This window comes from Schistocerca serialis, chromosome 10, assembly GCF_023864345.2.
Source record: "Schistocerca serialis cubense isolate TAMUIC-IGC-003099 chromosome 10, iqSchSeri2.2, whole genome shotgun sequence".
Classification (NCBI taxonomy): domain Eukaryota; kingdom Metazoa; phylum Arthropoda; class Insecta; order Orthoptera; family Acrididae; genus Schistocerca; species Schistocerca serialis.
The window spans coordinates 244,694,272-244,706,906 of NC_064647.1; positions in this window are offsets into that span (position 1 = coordinate 244,694,272).

The window sequence follows — 12,635 nt, forward strand, 5'->3', positions numbered from 1 at the left end:
ACGATGACAGTTCGTCATGTCACTGGGCCACAGTTGCTCGCGATTTGTTTGAAGCAGATTCTGGACAATTAGAGCGAATGATTTGGCCGCACAGATCGCAAGACATAATCGAGAAGTCGGTTTGTGCACGAAATCCTGCACCGGCAACACCTTCGCAATTATGGACGGCTATAGAGTCAGAATGGCTCAGTACTATACTCGACGAATCGGTGAGTCCCTACCGCATCCATTTGCTGCACTACACCAGACAGAAAGAAGTCCGACGCGATATTAGGAGATATCCCACGCCTTTTGTCATCCCAATACGTAAGCGTAAAGAAAACTGTTTTCATGTTTCAAGTCACACACAGAGGGCGCCCCCATGCAACAGTACGAGTAGGAGGAAAAGCTATATGCCGCTTATGTCACCTTTATATTTGCTAAATTCTGGCATTTTAATTAGTATGACAACGCAGCATAGATACTAGCCTAAATCAAGTGTATCACATACTGATCCAGGCATGGAACTCCGGCAGATACGCCAACTTAGGACGACGTGGCGATTTCAATTTCTTATTCGTTTTTCCTCTTATTTTCTCCCAGTACTCTTTTCATCTGTTCCCCATGTTTTTTCTTGCTTCCTTCCGCCAATTTCGGCCAGTTTTCTTCACTCTCCTACCTCCAAATCCTTCCATAATCAATAATTTTTTCCTAAACACTTCTCTGTCAGTTATTTCTTCAGCTTTTCTATTTTTTTCGAAATTCTTTTTCATTTCGTAGATACAAATTGTTGTGCACTCCTTATCCCACGAATATTGGAAATCAGTTTTGGTTAATGTACTTTCGAGCATTCGATATAAATATCCAGTCCTATTTTTCTCATTATTCCTGATATGTTCTCCATGTTTCGATGAATTTCGCCATTACAGAGTCATTTTCGACCTTCCATAATGTCTCGTGGCCCAAATAGTTTTCAATAATTCCCTTTCTAGTTGTTCTAATTTGCATAATAGTCTAATGCTGGACATTTGGTTGCATATACACATTCTGTCTTCAGTACTATACTGTAATGCCTTATTTTTGAATTTTTAGACAAACATTTTTTTTGTTGTGGATGCCTTTAGTTATACCATGCACTCTTCCCATTTTGTCTATCCTTTCCTCTACATCAGTGTTTTTCCAAACCATTTTCTTGGATCACCTCTCCAAGAGATTTAAATTTTTTAACCTTCTCAATTTGGCCAATATCTGTTGTCAGAAATGTTGACACTTTTTTGAAGTTTGTAAAAAGTTTAATTTTTCTGCAGAAATTCTTAATCCGACCCTACTGTCTATTTATTCTAAAATATTGACTTGTTACAGCAGATCTCACATTTACAGAAATTGAAGCAAAATCATCTGCAAATGCGAGACAGTTTATTCCAATCTTTTTGTTTACTCTTCTGAACTTTACTGATAAAATCTTACATTTATTCAGTTTTTCGTTTCAATTTCTCACTTCTTTTTTTTTCTAGAAGACTATCCAAGGTGCCACTCCAGGCGGGTGTAAAATGAATGTGCGCAACGGAAAATAATAAACGCTAAAATGAAGTTTTGGCCCTGTCTCACTACCCCTGAAGCAGATCTTAGGATTTCTTAAAGCTCTTTAACATAGGAATTTCAACCAAAACAGAAATGAATGATTAAGGGAACTAATTATACTAAATGATAAACGTTGTTGCTGCTTATACATTGATTGTACATTAAAAACAATCTTTATTACAAATGTTTATATTTCCTGACTGACATCGTCTATGTACCAAATGCAAGAAGACACTACTTTTAAAGATGATCTACGATGCAGTGCAACGTCAGTGGAAATAAATCATAGGTGATCACAGCTGTTTAGCCTTATAGCCCCTAATAAGCCAAAGCAATTAGCAATATCACCGTATGTACTGCAGCCGGTGTGTCGAAGTGATGTTTCTCGTACACGTCTGCTACAATGGAAGAACTCCAGTCATAAAATAAAACTCTTTCGAACACTAGGACGGCAGAAGGCGGTCCTCTAATATACGCTAATACTGTCTTCTCCTCTCTGTGTTCTACAGACGAGAAACGCGAACTTCCCGCCACAAAGACCTAGTAGAGAAACGTCTCAACGTAAGTATAGGCAGAGGAAGTGCTCTCAATCACTGAACGCTGCGTACTCAATGACGACTTCCAACCAGGAGGTGAAGTCCAGAATCGTATAAGTTCACAACAGTACAGTGCCTAACCGCTCTAGCTACAAAATCTCGTGAGAGAAAAGACAGCAAGTCCGGCCGTACCAACAAGAAGCTCATATCGAGCGACCGTCACACACGGGAGCTCAAAACGGAAGACTGCGTCTCTCCAGCACTGGCTTCCCACCAAGGCTTGGCCCCCCACCCTCGTAATTCCGAAAACGAATCATATTCCAGAAACCACGGAATATTCTCCCTCCCTACAGATTCTTCCAAACGCCGACCAACCATATTCTAGTCTTTTATCGCCCAGCGCGGGAAGTTTGAGAGGAAAAACCTATACTCGTACAATGGTATGCTTCTGGGTGAAACTCTTTGGAAATAACCCAGCCTGCGTGGTTTCCGAGGTGCTGCTTGCTGCTTCTTCGTTCCTCTCACCTGCGTCCAAGATTTTCAGCGTTTCCGAAATATAATCCTTCCGGTTCTGCTCCAACCGGCCGATCGCGACTCTATTGTGCTCCAGCGCTTAGGTGCTAGGATGTCCGTCTTGCTATTTCCTGTGTTTACGCAGGACCAACACACCTGTGTGGGCCTTCCCCCCAGGGCTTCAGTTCCACCAGCCGTTTCATTTCCACTGGCGTTCCAACCTCTACTAGTATAGGCAATACTTCATTACGCCGTTTTTATAATCAAAACACTCCGTCACCTTTCATGCAATGAGCGTTAACATTTATTTGCAAGACGTACGTGATAATGTCAGTCTCCTTTATATATTCATATATACGATGTACAGCCTGTCACATGATGGCTCTGAGCACTATGGGACTTAACAGCTGTGGTCATCAGTCCCCTAGAACTTACAACTACTTAAACCTAACTAACCTAAGGACATCACACACATCCATGCCCGAGGCAGGATTCGAACCTGCGACCGTAGCAGTCGCGCGGTTCCGGACTGCGCGTCTAGAACCGCGAGACCACCGCGGCCGGCTGTCACATGATACCTAATTGTTCTTAGATCACGGCAAAGTATGTGGATGAGTGCATGTAAGATGGGAAATTATAGCCACGTTACAACTATTAAAAAGTATTTGGGGCACGTCCTGACCTTGCCTTATATCTGTGTTTATTTAGAAGGGTTAAGAGTTTTCTCTCACAAATTTCACCTTAGATACTCTGTCTGCAAGTATTTTACGTATTGTATTTGCTAGTTTAAAGTTTAGGCCGCGTCCTACGTAAGGGACAGAAGAGACCGACAGCGCGCGACAGCTTCAGGCGACAAAACACAACAGCAGGTATAGTTACGGAAGTGTCCTACGTGAGCGACATCTGTGTCGCTGCCGGTCTCCCGCTGCAACTGGCGACGTTTGAATTCAAAAGTGTTTGAACCTTGTCGCTGCAACTCGCGCGACAGAGAGCGACGGCCACGTGTCTCCTCGGCAAAGCAGTGGAGCGGACGCGACGGCAGCTATGAAATACTTATCATGCGATTTTAAGAAAAGTATTCGGTGAACAAATTTGATTCTTACGCATCTTATAGCTTGATATCTTTAAACGATACAGGTACGAATTTATATTCTTTATTCTTCATAGTTACTGTGCTGCACGAAATTGAATACACGGCTGCACGAAATTTTTAAGAATTAGCAGAGATAACAATGACATTGCGTGGACTTTCGTATAGTTCATTTAAGGCCATTCATTATTACGTATGAAATGTAACCAATATATCTAAATTGTATATAAACTTGAGATCTGAATGATATCTCTTTTCATTCTTCAGATATTGGTTGTTATATCCGCTGACGAGTAGCTCGCGGCGCGTCCGTACCTTTCTTGCGCTTCGGGAATGGTCGTAAAACAAGACTCCCTGTAAATTACACTACGAGGTTTTGTCCGAAGTTTCATGGCCAAACAAAGAGAGAGAAACAGGTAAACGTAAAGTGACCAACGTGAGGTACAGTTTTGGATGAAAATTTTTAACTGCTTGAAAGTAATCAGGGTAATTAACGAAAACATAATGAGTTGAGGAAAAATTGAAATATTTCAACGAAAATCTGCTGCCAAGCTATGTAAATGAAGTGTCAAAAATTTCATCTGTTCAAGGTCTAACTATTTTGCGCATAAAAAATACATTGGTGTGGTATTTAAATGTCAAAAAGACTTACTTCGAATCAAGTATGTTAGGAAGGCAAATGAGGACCAGTAAGATCATATTTTCTGACTAAAACTTGAAAATAAAAAATGAAGTAATCAGTCAAATATTTTATGAAATGATTTCTATAAAAGAAATAAGCAGATCAGGGAAACGTTCCACGTTCCTTTGAATGATGCTCGAAATCATGAACAGAAAATGAAGTGCATCATACGATTCCCAAATAATTTTTTATTTCATACTTTTAGACAAATCATTACACAAAACGATTTCTTTTCAAAAATTTTGTATGAGTTAGTTTTAGAGACTGTTTAGATTAATTCAAACGCTGAAACTGCTGACGGATTACGTTCGCAACATCAAATATCTGTAAAATTTCATGGTTCATCGTAATTTATTAGGAATTATAAAGTGTGTGATATACTGGAATAGGTGTGTATACACTTAAAGATCAAGTTCTTTGGCAAGAGCTTAAAAATATACTTAGAGATGCAGTGTAAACAATATACATAAAGCATAAGATGAACTTGACATCGAACCCAGGACCTTTTCGCAAAATACATAGATGGATGTAACGCTACCACTACACCACAGGAACGTATTCTCGCCGGCCGAAGTGGCCGTGCGGTTAAAGGCGCTGCAGTCTGGAACCGCAAGACCGCTACGGTCGCAGGTTCGAATCCTGCCTCGGGCATGGATGTTTGTGATGTCCTTAGGTTAGTTAGGTTTAACTAGTCCTAAGTTCTAGGGGACTAATGACCTCAGCAGTTGAGTCCCATAGTGCTCAGAGCCATTTGAACCATTTGAACGTATTCTCACACAATCTATATATCCTATAGTCATTCTTCCGCATTTATTGGCTGTTAAAAGTTCTTGATAATGTAAAAAACATTCATATTTAATGTATTGATGAGATAGTCGAATGCTCCTCTGCTCATTCACGTGTATTCAAAGAAATTGTCTGGTGATCTTCGTAGTTAATGATATTTACGAAATTCTCCGTGGAGATTCTTCCCTTTCTAAATTTCATGCACAGCATTCCTTTTCGCTTTATTTTCTTTAAAAAGTCTAATTTTGTAGCCTCACTCTCCAGCTACAATATTCTACAGTTAAGGGGCGCCGTTTTATAGAAACAACTGGTTGGCTCTAAGCAGCCATCTTGTAGCGCGACATGGCCGCTCGCACGCAGGACACTCGACCTTTCCGCTTGATGCTGCTGCCCGTCGCTGGAGTGTCGCGTTTCCAGAAGTCGCTCGCTGTCGGTCGCTTCTGTCACTCACGACCTTATGCCAAATTTTTGGATTCCCTTATCTATAGTTTGCCTGTAGGCGGAATGAAAAGGCTCCCGAAATCAGCGCACCACTACAATACCTTTTCATTTCAGCAGTCAGTTGCCCTACAGAGGTAAATAAATAATAAAAGAGTAAAGAAAGGTCGATACGTCGGTTGCTTCAGGTCACCGAAGTTTATCATCGTCGCCAGTCCGTCCGGGTACGCAGCACGCTCTTGATAATGTTCCCGTTCCCGTCATGGAAGAGGGGAGAGTAGGGCTTGTGGCGTAACATACCTCAGCACCAGTCTTTGCACCAATGTCCTGATGTACGAGGTGCATTCAAGTTCTAAGGCCTCCGATTTTTTTTCTAATTAACTACTCACCCGAAATCGATGAAACTGGCGTTACTACTCGACGTAATCGCCCTGCAGACGTACACATTTTTCACAACGCTAACGCCATCATTCCATGGCAGCGGCGAAGGCTTCTTTAGGAGTCTGTTTTGACCACTCGAAAATCGCTGAGGCAATAGCACCACGGCTGGTGAATGTGCGGCCACGGAGAGTGTCTTTCATTGTTGAAGAAAGCCAAAAGTCACTAGGAGCCAGGTCAGGTGAGTAGGGAGCATGAGGAATCACTTCAAAGTTGTTATCACGAAGAAACTGTTGCGTAACGTTAGCTCGATGTGCGGGTGCGTTGTCTTGGTGAAACAGCACACGTGCAGCCCTTCCCGGACGTTTTTGTTGCAGTGCAGGAAGGAATTTGTTCTTCAAAACATTTTCGTAGGATTCACCAGTTACCGCAGTGCCCTTTGGAACGCAATGGGTAAGGATTACGCCCTCGCTGTCCCAGAACATGGACACCATCATTTTATCAGCACTGGCAGTTACCCAAAATTTTTTTGGTGGCGGTGAATCTGTGTGCTTCCATTGAGCTGACTGGCGCTTTGTTTCTGGATTGAAAAATGGCATCCACGTCTCATCCATTGTCACAACCGACGAAAAGAAAGTCCCATTCATGCTGTCGTTGCGTGTCATCATTGCTTGGCAACGTGCCACACGGGCAGCCATGTGGTCATCCGTCAGCATTCGTGGCACCCACCTGGATGACACTTTTCGCATTTTCAGGTCGTCATGCAGGATTGTGTGCACAGAACCCACAGAAATGCCAACTCTGGAGGCGATCTGTTCAACAGACATTCGGCGATCCCCCAAAACAATTTTCTCCACTTTCTCGATCGTGTCGTCAGACCGGCTTGTGCGAGCCCGAGGTTGTTTCGGTTTGTTGTCACACGATGTTCTGCCTTCATTAAACTGTCGCACCCACGAACGCACTTTCGACACATCCATAACTCCATCACCACGTGTCTCCTTCAACTGTCGATTAATTTCAATTTGTTTCACACCATGCAAATTCAGAAAACGAATGATTGCACACTGTTCAAGTAAGGAAAATGTCGCCATTTTAAGTATTTAAAACAGTTCTCATTCTCTGGCGGTAATTTTCCATCTGCCGTACGGTGCTTCCATCTCTGGGGCGTATTGACAATGAACGCGGCCTCATTTTAAAACAATGCGCATGTTTCTATCACTTTCCAGTCCGGAGAAAAAAAATCGGAGGGCTTAGAACTTGAATGCACCTCGTAAATCGCAAATCTCTCCGCAGTTTCCGTAAGGGGCATGCGCACTCTTGCCGTCGCATGGGGACGTTAATGTGCACTTCGACAGAGCATTATCAAGTGGTTCCGCGTGCCCACGTGAAATACCGTCAGTAATGCAGTGCGGTGTTATTCACTACGATGAGTATCCATGGAGGTGGAAAACAAAGGAAGATGTCGTGAAAATGGTGATACCCTCGTTAAAAAGAGCTTATACTCAAGTTGTACAACTTTGCCAGGAAGAAAATCAGGGAAAGATACCTGTACAGAAAGCAATCTTGCGAGTGATGAAAATGCAAGGAAATTGAAATACCACCCTGTTTAGTAGAGTCTCGGAAAATATTTTATATACAAGTAGTAGGAAAAAAAAATCTCTTTAGTTGTCACCTCATGTATATTGCCTTCCTTGTGTAGAGGATGTATCAACGTAACCTTCAACTCTCCTGTGTTTCTTTCTGCTTTCCAAATGACTTCACGGATTAATTTTAGCTCATTTTTAGGTTTTTGATTCCGCTGTAATAGAGCCTTCTCGGATAGATTTAGTGTTTCTTTAGATTTTAATTAATTTTTCAATTAGCAGCCACGATTTCTATAAGAGTTTCCTTATGGATTAGTTCTGAACAATTTTATTTTATACTAGTGTAAGCCACTGTTTCGCTCGCGAAGACTGCATCGTTTGCGCAGATTCTTTTTCTTTAATTGAATTTATATGTTGTTTACTAATTGCAACACACTCTAAACGTTTCACGCTAATTAATGACAAAGAAGCACGGTCTTTTCCGAATGTACTTCTGATCAAAAAGCAGTTTTGGGAGCTGCAGTCGAAGTATCCAGTTAATCATGCATTTTGCGTCCTTGTGGTGATTTTTCCACACGAACATCCCTCCCCTGATGCTTATTTCTGTATATATCTAACGCAGAAGTGAAATACCAATTTCCATAGATTTGACTTTTAAAAAATTTTAATATAACGAAATATTTTCTTAAAAGTTTTCGTCCCCTTTTCGACCCTCTTAGTGGTGCAATTTCCAAAAATGCTGAAACATGTGCTTTTTTATTTCTGACAGAAACCAAATACCAGTTTTCGTAGTTCTGGCTTCAAAATTTCCTTAATGCCGACATATTTTCAAAAAGCCTTTCCTCCCCCCGCACTCGCATTCGGGAGGACGACGGTTCAGCCCCGCGTCCGGCCATCCTGATTTAGGTTTTCTGTGATTTCCCTAAAATCGCTCCAGGCAAATGGCGGGATGGTTCCTTTGAAAGGGCACGGCTGACTTCCTTCCCCATCCTTCCCTAATCCTATGAGACCGATGGCCTCGCTGTTTGGTCTTCTCCCCCAAACAACCTAACCTAACCTAACCTCCCCCCCTCCCTGCACACCCCCCCCCCCCTGCACCCCCCTCCCCCCGTCCCTTAGCAGTGGAATTTCGAACAGCCCCTTCTTAAAGGACACCTACAGAAAAAGATCCACATCCACTCCGCATTTCAAGTTTCTGTCCTTAGTGCACCTATTTTACCCCCTTAGGGGTTGAATTTCTAAAAACAGTGAGATACTTTTTTTAATTTCTAACCAAGAAACTAAACATCAATTTTCAAAGGTTTACTTTTAAAAAAGCTGTCTAATGAAATATTTTCATAAAACATTTCACCCCTATCGCACCACCGAATGGGTTGAATTTCCAAAAAGAGTAACGTGCTTTTTTTTTTAATTTGTAGCCAAGAAGCCAAATTCATATCATAATAGATTTAGCTTTAAAAATGCATTCATCCTGAAAAACTTCCACAAAATATTTCATCCCCTACTTCACGCCCTTATGGGTTGAATACCCAAAAACACTGAAACACGTGTTTTTAATTGTAACCGAGAAATGAAATAGCAATTTTCACAGATGTATCTTTAAAAATACATTAGTAGGTCTTTAATAATGATTTATTTAAAAAAAAACTTTCGCCCACGATTTCACCCCCATAGAGGTTAAATTTCCTGAAACGATGAAACACACATTTTCTATTACTGACTGAGAAACCAAATACCAGTTTTCCTAGGTCTAGCTTCAAAATTGCCTTAATAGTGAGATATTTTCAAAAGACCTTTCAGCCCCTGTTTTACCCCTTCGTAGTGGAATTTCGAAAAGTCCCTTCTTAAAAAACGGTTCAAATGAGTCTGAGCACTATGGAACTTAACTTATGAGGTCATCAGTCACCTAGAACTTAGAACTACTTAAACCTAACTAGCCTAAGGACATCACACACATCCATTTCCGAGGCAGGATTCGAACCTGCGACCGTAGTAGTCATGCGGTTCCGGACGGAAGCGCCTAGAACCGCTCGGCCACCGTCGCCGGCTCCCTTCTTAAATCACGCCTTCAATATAAGATCAACACCCTCTCCCAATTTCAAGTTGGTACCGTCAGCGGTTTTGGTTTGTCATTGATGAGACATTGAGTCACTCAATCGGGACATTGCATCGTGTGTACAAAGATTTATTTTAAAGTATTCCAAATTCCATGTTCATCATTCTGTTTTTATGTTTTCCATTGTAGTTTCTTAGGATCCCGTCCTAAGTAAATGTGTTGCAATTCCATCTGACAGAAAACTAATAAAAATAATAATCACTTCCGGTTGTAAAAATTTTGGCATTACAGTTCTTGTTTGAGAGCCTCCAGTCCTCTTCAACAATACACCACGTGGGGACCTCGGTTCTGTCCCTGGGCGCAGTTTCACAGTACACCTGAGACTGTCTCCTCTCCGTAAAACGGCGTTACGCTAGCACTGCGACATTTTATTTTTATTTTGTGTGTATACAGTGCGTTTCTGGACCAGCAGTAAGTATTTTAGGAAGTGGTACTACAGACCAATTACAATAATAGGACATGTCAAATTTCAGTTCTTGGAAGGTTACCCAAACTCACACTCACCGAAGGTATTAAAAGAAGCCAAATGATTAAATTCATTGTTGATTTTCATAAATTCCACCTCCGACTTTAGGCACTTTCGGATTCGCTTACAACACCACCTGTAGTTCTCCCGGAGCCATCCTGACGTTCTTTTACGAGCGCAGCACTGTTCACAATCCCAGCGATCAGTTCGTTTCTTGTGTTTACTTTTTCCTTGTAGGCTTCGTGTTTCAGTTATCCCCATAGATGGAAATCTATAGCGGTAGGTTCCGGGAACCTTGGTGGCTAAGAAACGTCACTGTTTCAAAAATTACTGTATTTTATATCGGACAAATCCGTGGAGCTTTTAACATAATATATAAGGAACACTTTCTAGGGAAGAAGAGTACTAATGTTCATAATTCTACTTTCGCGGAGGATTTATTAATATCGGACACAATCCAAAAGGATTAGATGGAGTGACGATTCTACATAGAGAGAAGGAAACGTGGGAACTTGATGTCGTGGAAGAACTTGAGGTCTTTAGATTTATAGTGAAGTAATGATGGCCTCATTTCAAACGAGCAAGTACAGGTTAGAAACAAAAACTTTTAAGCCATTGCTCGCGAATATTCATGTTTCCATCCAATTCCATTCCATAAACGTTGTTCCACGCTTTTCTTTGTGGAATTTGTATTTTCTTACTGAGCAATAAGACAGTCGGCACTGTATGCCATGATCTGTTTGCAGATTTGATGCAAAGCATATTTCCCCCTTTACTTCCCCCTGTTTGCTAATGGTAACACATTGATAAAATCTGCTACAGTACGTTCTTTATTATCGTAACGTATTTGAAATTAACGACGTTATTCATTTTATACACTGTATTGTACTGTCACTTTTTAAAAAAAAAATATTTTATTCCTTTTGTATCTTTCATACATGCTTTCTTTTCTACTACATACAATTTACTTTGTTTAAAACATCTGAATGTGTAAATGTGTTATTGTAACAATTGCGTGCTTCCACGGTTAAGCGTTTATCACGCTTCTATTCCAAGTTAAGTGGCGCGCTTTGCACCATGTTTAGCTGGCATCGCAAGCTGCTGCCACACGTTCACTCCAGTGTCTGCTCTTTTAATAATTTTTGCTGTTTTCTTGGAGTACTTCATTCCACATTTTCTACTGTTCTGCTTGAGCGCCTTCGCTCATCATGTAAGTTTACAATTTTAACGTCATTTAGATTATGTAAGTCCAGTTTTATTCCGCTTACTCCATTTCAATGTTGTAAAGTATAAAGTATTTTAGACGTTTATTTTATAATGTGTTTGTAATATTATGGGTGAGTTTTCTTATACAGATGATACCCTTTCTGGTACTGAACCTTAGTCAAGGTTTTTACAATAAACTGTATAATTTATATATTGACAGAAAAAGACAAATGTTTATCTCAAAAAAAAATATTTTTCCGGTAAATGACAATATATTCTTGCAAAGCAAGTAATTAACTCACCAAACAACTAAACAAATTGTATAAAATGTGCTTTCTGTTCACACCACTTCAGCGTTTACCGAAATAGAATTATGTAAATAAGAAAGTAATTGTTCATGTATTTAAACGTAAATGTATAATGTACCACCAGTAGTCAACATTTTAACACCGATCAAAAACCCATATTTATTGCAACAAGTACAACAAAAATCGTATTTAAGCAAGTAAATACATGCAACTTCCAAGAAAAATTCGATTTTAGAAATATGCTATTTATTCGTCTCTCCTTGAATTAAGATACGTCATTCGTATCCAAGAACAGTTTGCAACACTACTCACGGTTCATGTATGACCGAAAAGCATGTAAATTAAATCACTCGAACCCGGATTCTGGGTGAAAACATTCATGCAGTATAACTGCAATAACTGTCAGAGACCTACGTCATTCTGATGTCTCACATTAAGTGGAATCACTCAAACCCGGACAGTGGGTGAAAATACTGTTAACAGCTGACGAAGCGTCAGAGACGTTTTTCAATCGACAGAACAAAAAAGTCTGCACGAAGAAACAGTTGACTCCCCAGTTGATAGTTAAAACGAATGGGTTGTCTCATCTCTTGCCGACTGATTTCCGAGAATGTTGCCTGTCGATGCCGCAGATTCGATAGATATCGAACGTGAGATTCTAAATCGACCGCGACACTGTTGAGTCGGGAGTTGTGAGCAGCGCTTACAATGATCACTAAAGCGACGACGAAAGAACAACGTTGACTAAAATCGACATAAAAGTTTTCTGGCTTTGGTACCAAACCCAGAAAAATTTAATGTCGACTGACTCTGGCCGCGGAAGCCTACGCAGTTACGTTGACTAAAATACTTGTAATTACAAAGGAAATGACTTACGTAACTCGTCATTGACGTTGTCCTCACCAAAAAGTCCATTTGATGTGTGTGCCACGGAAGCATTGCGTTTTTTGCCGTAAAATGGGTAGACTCTGCC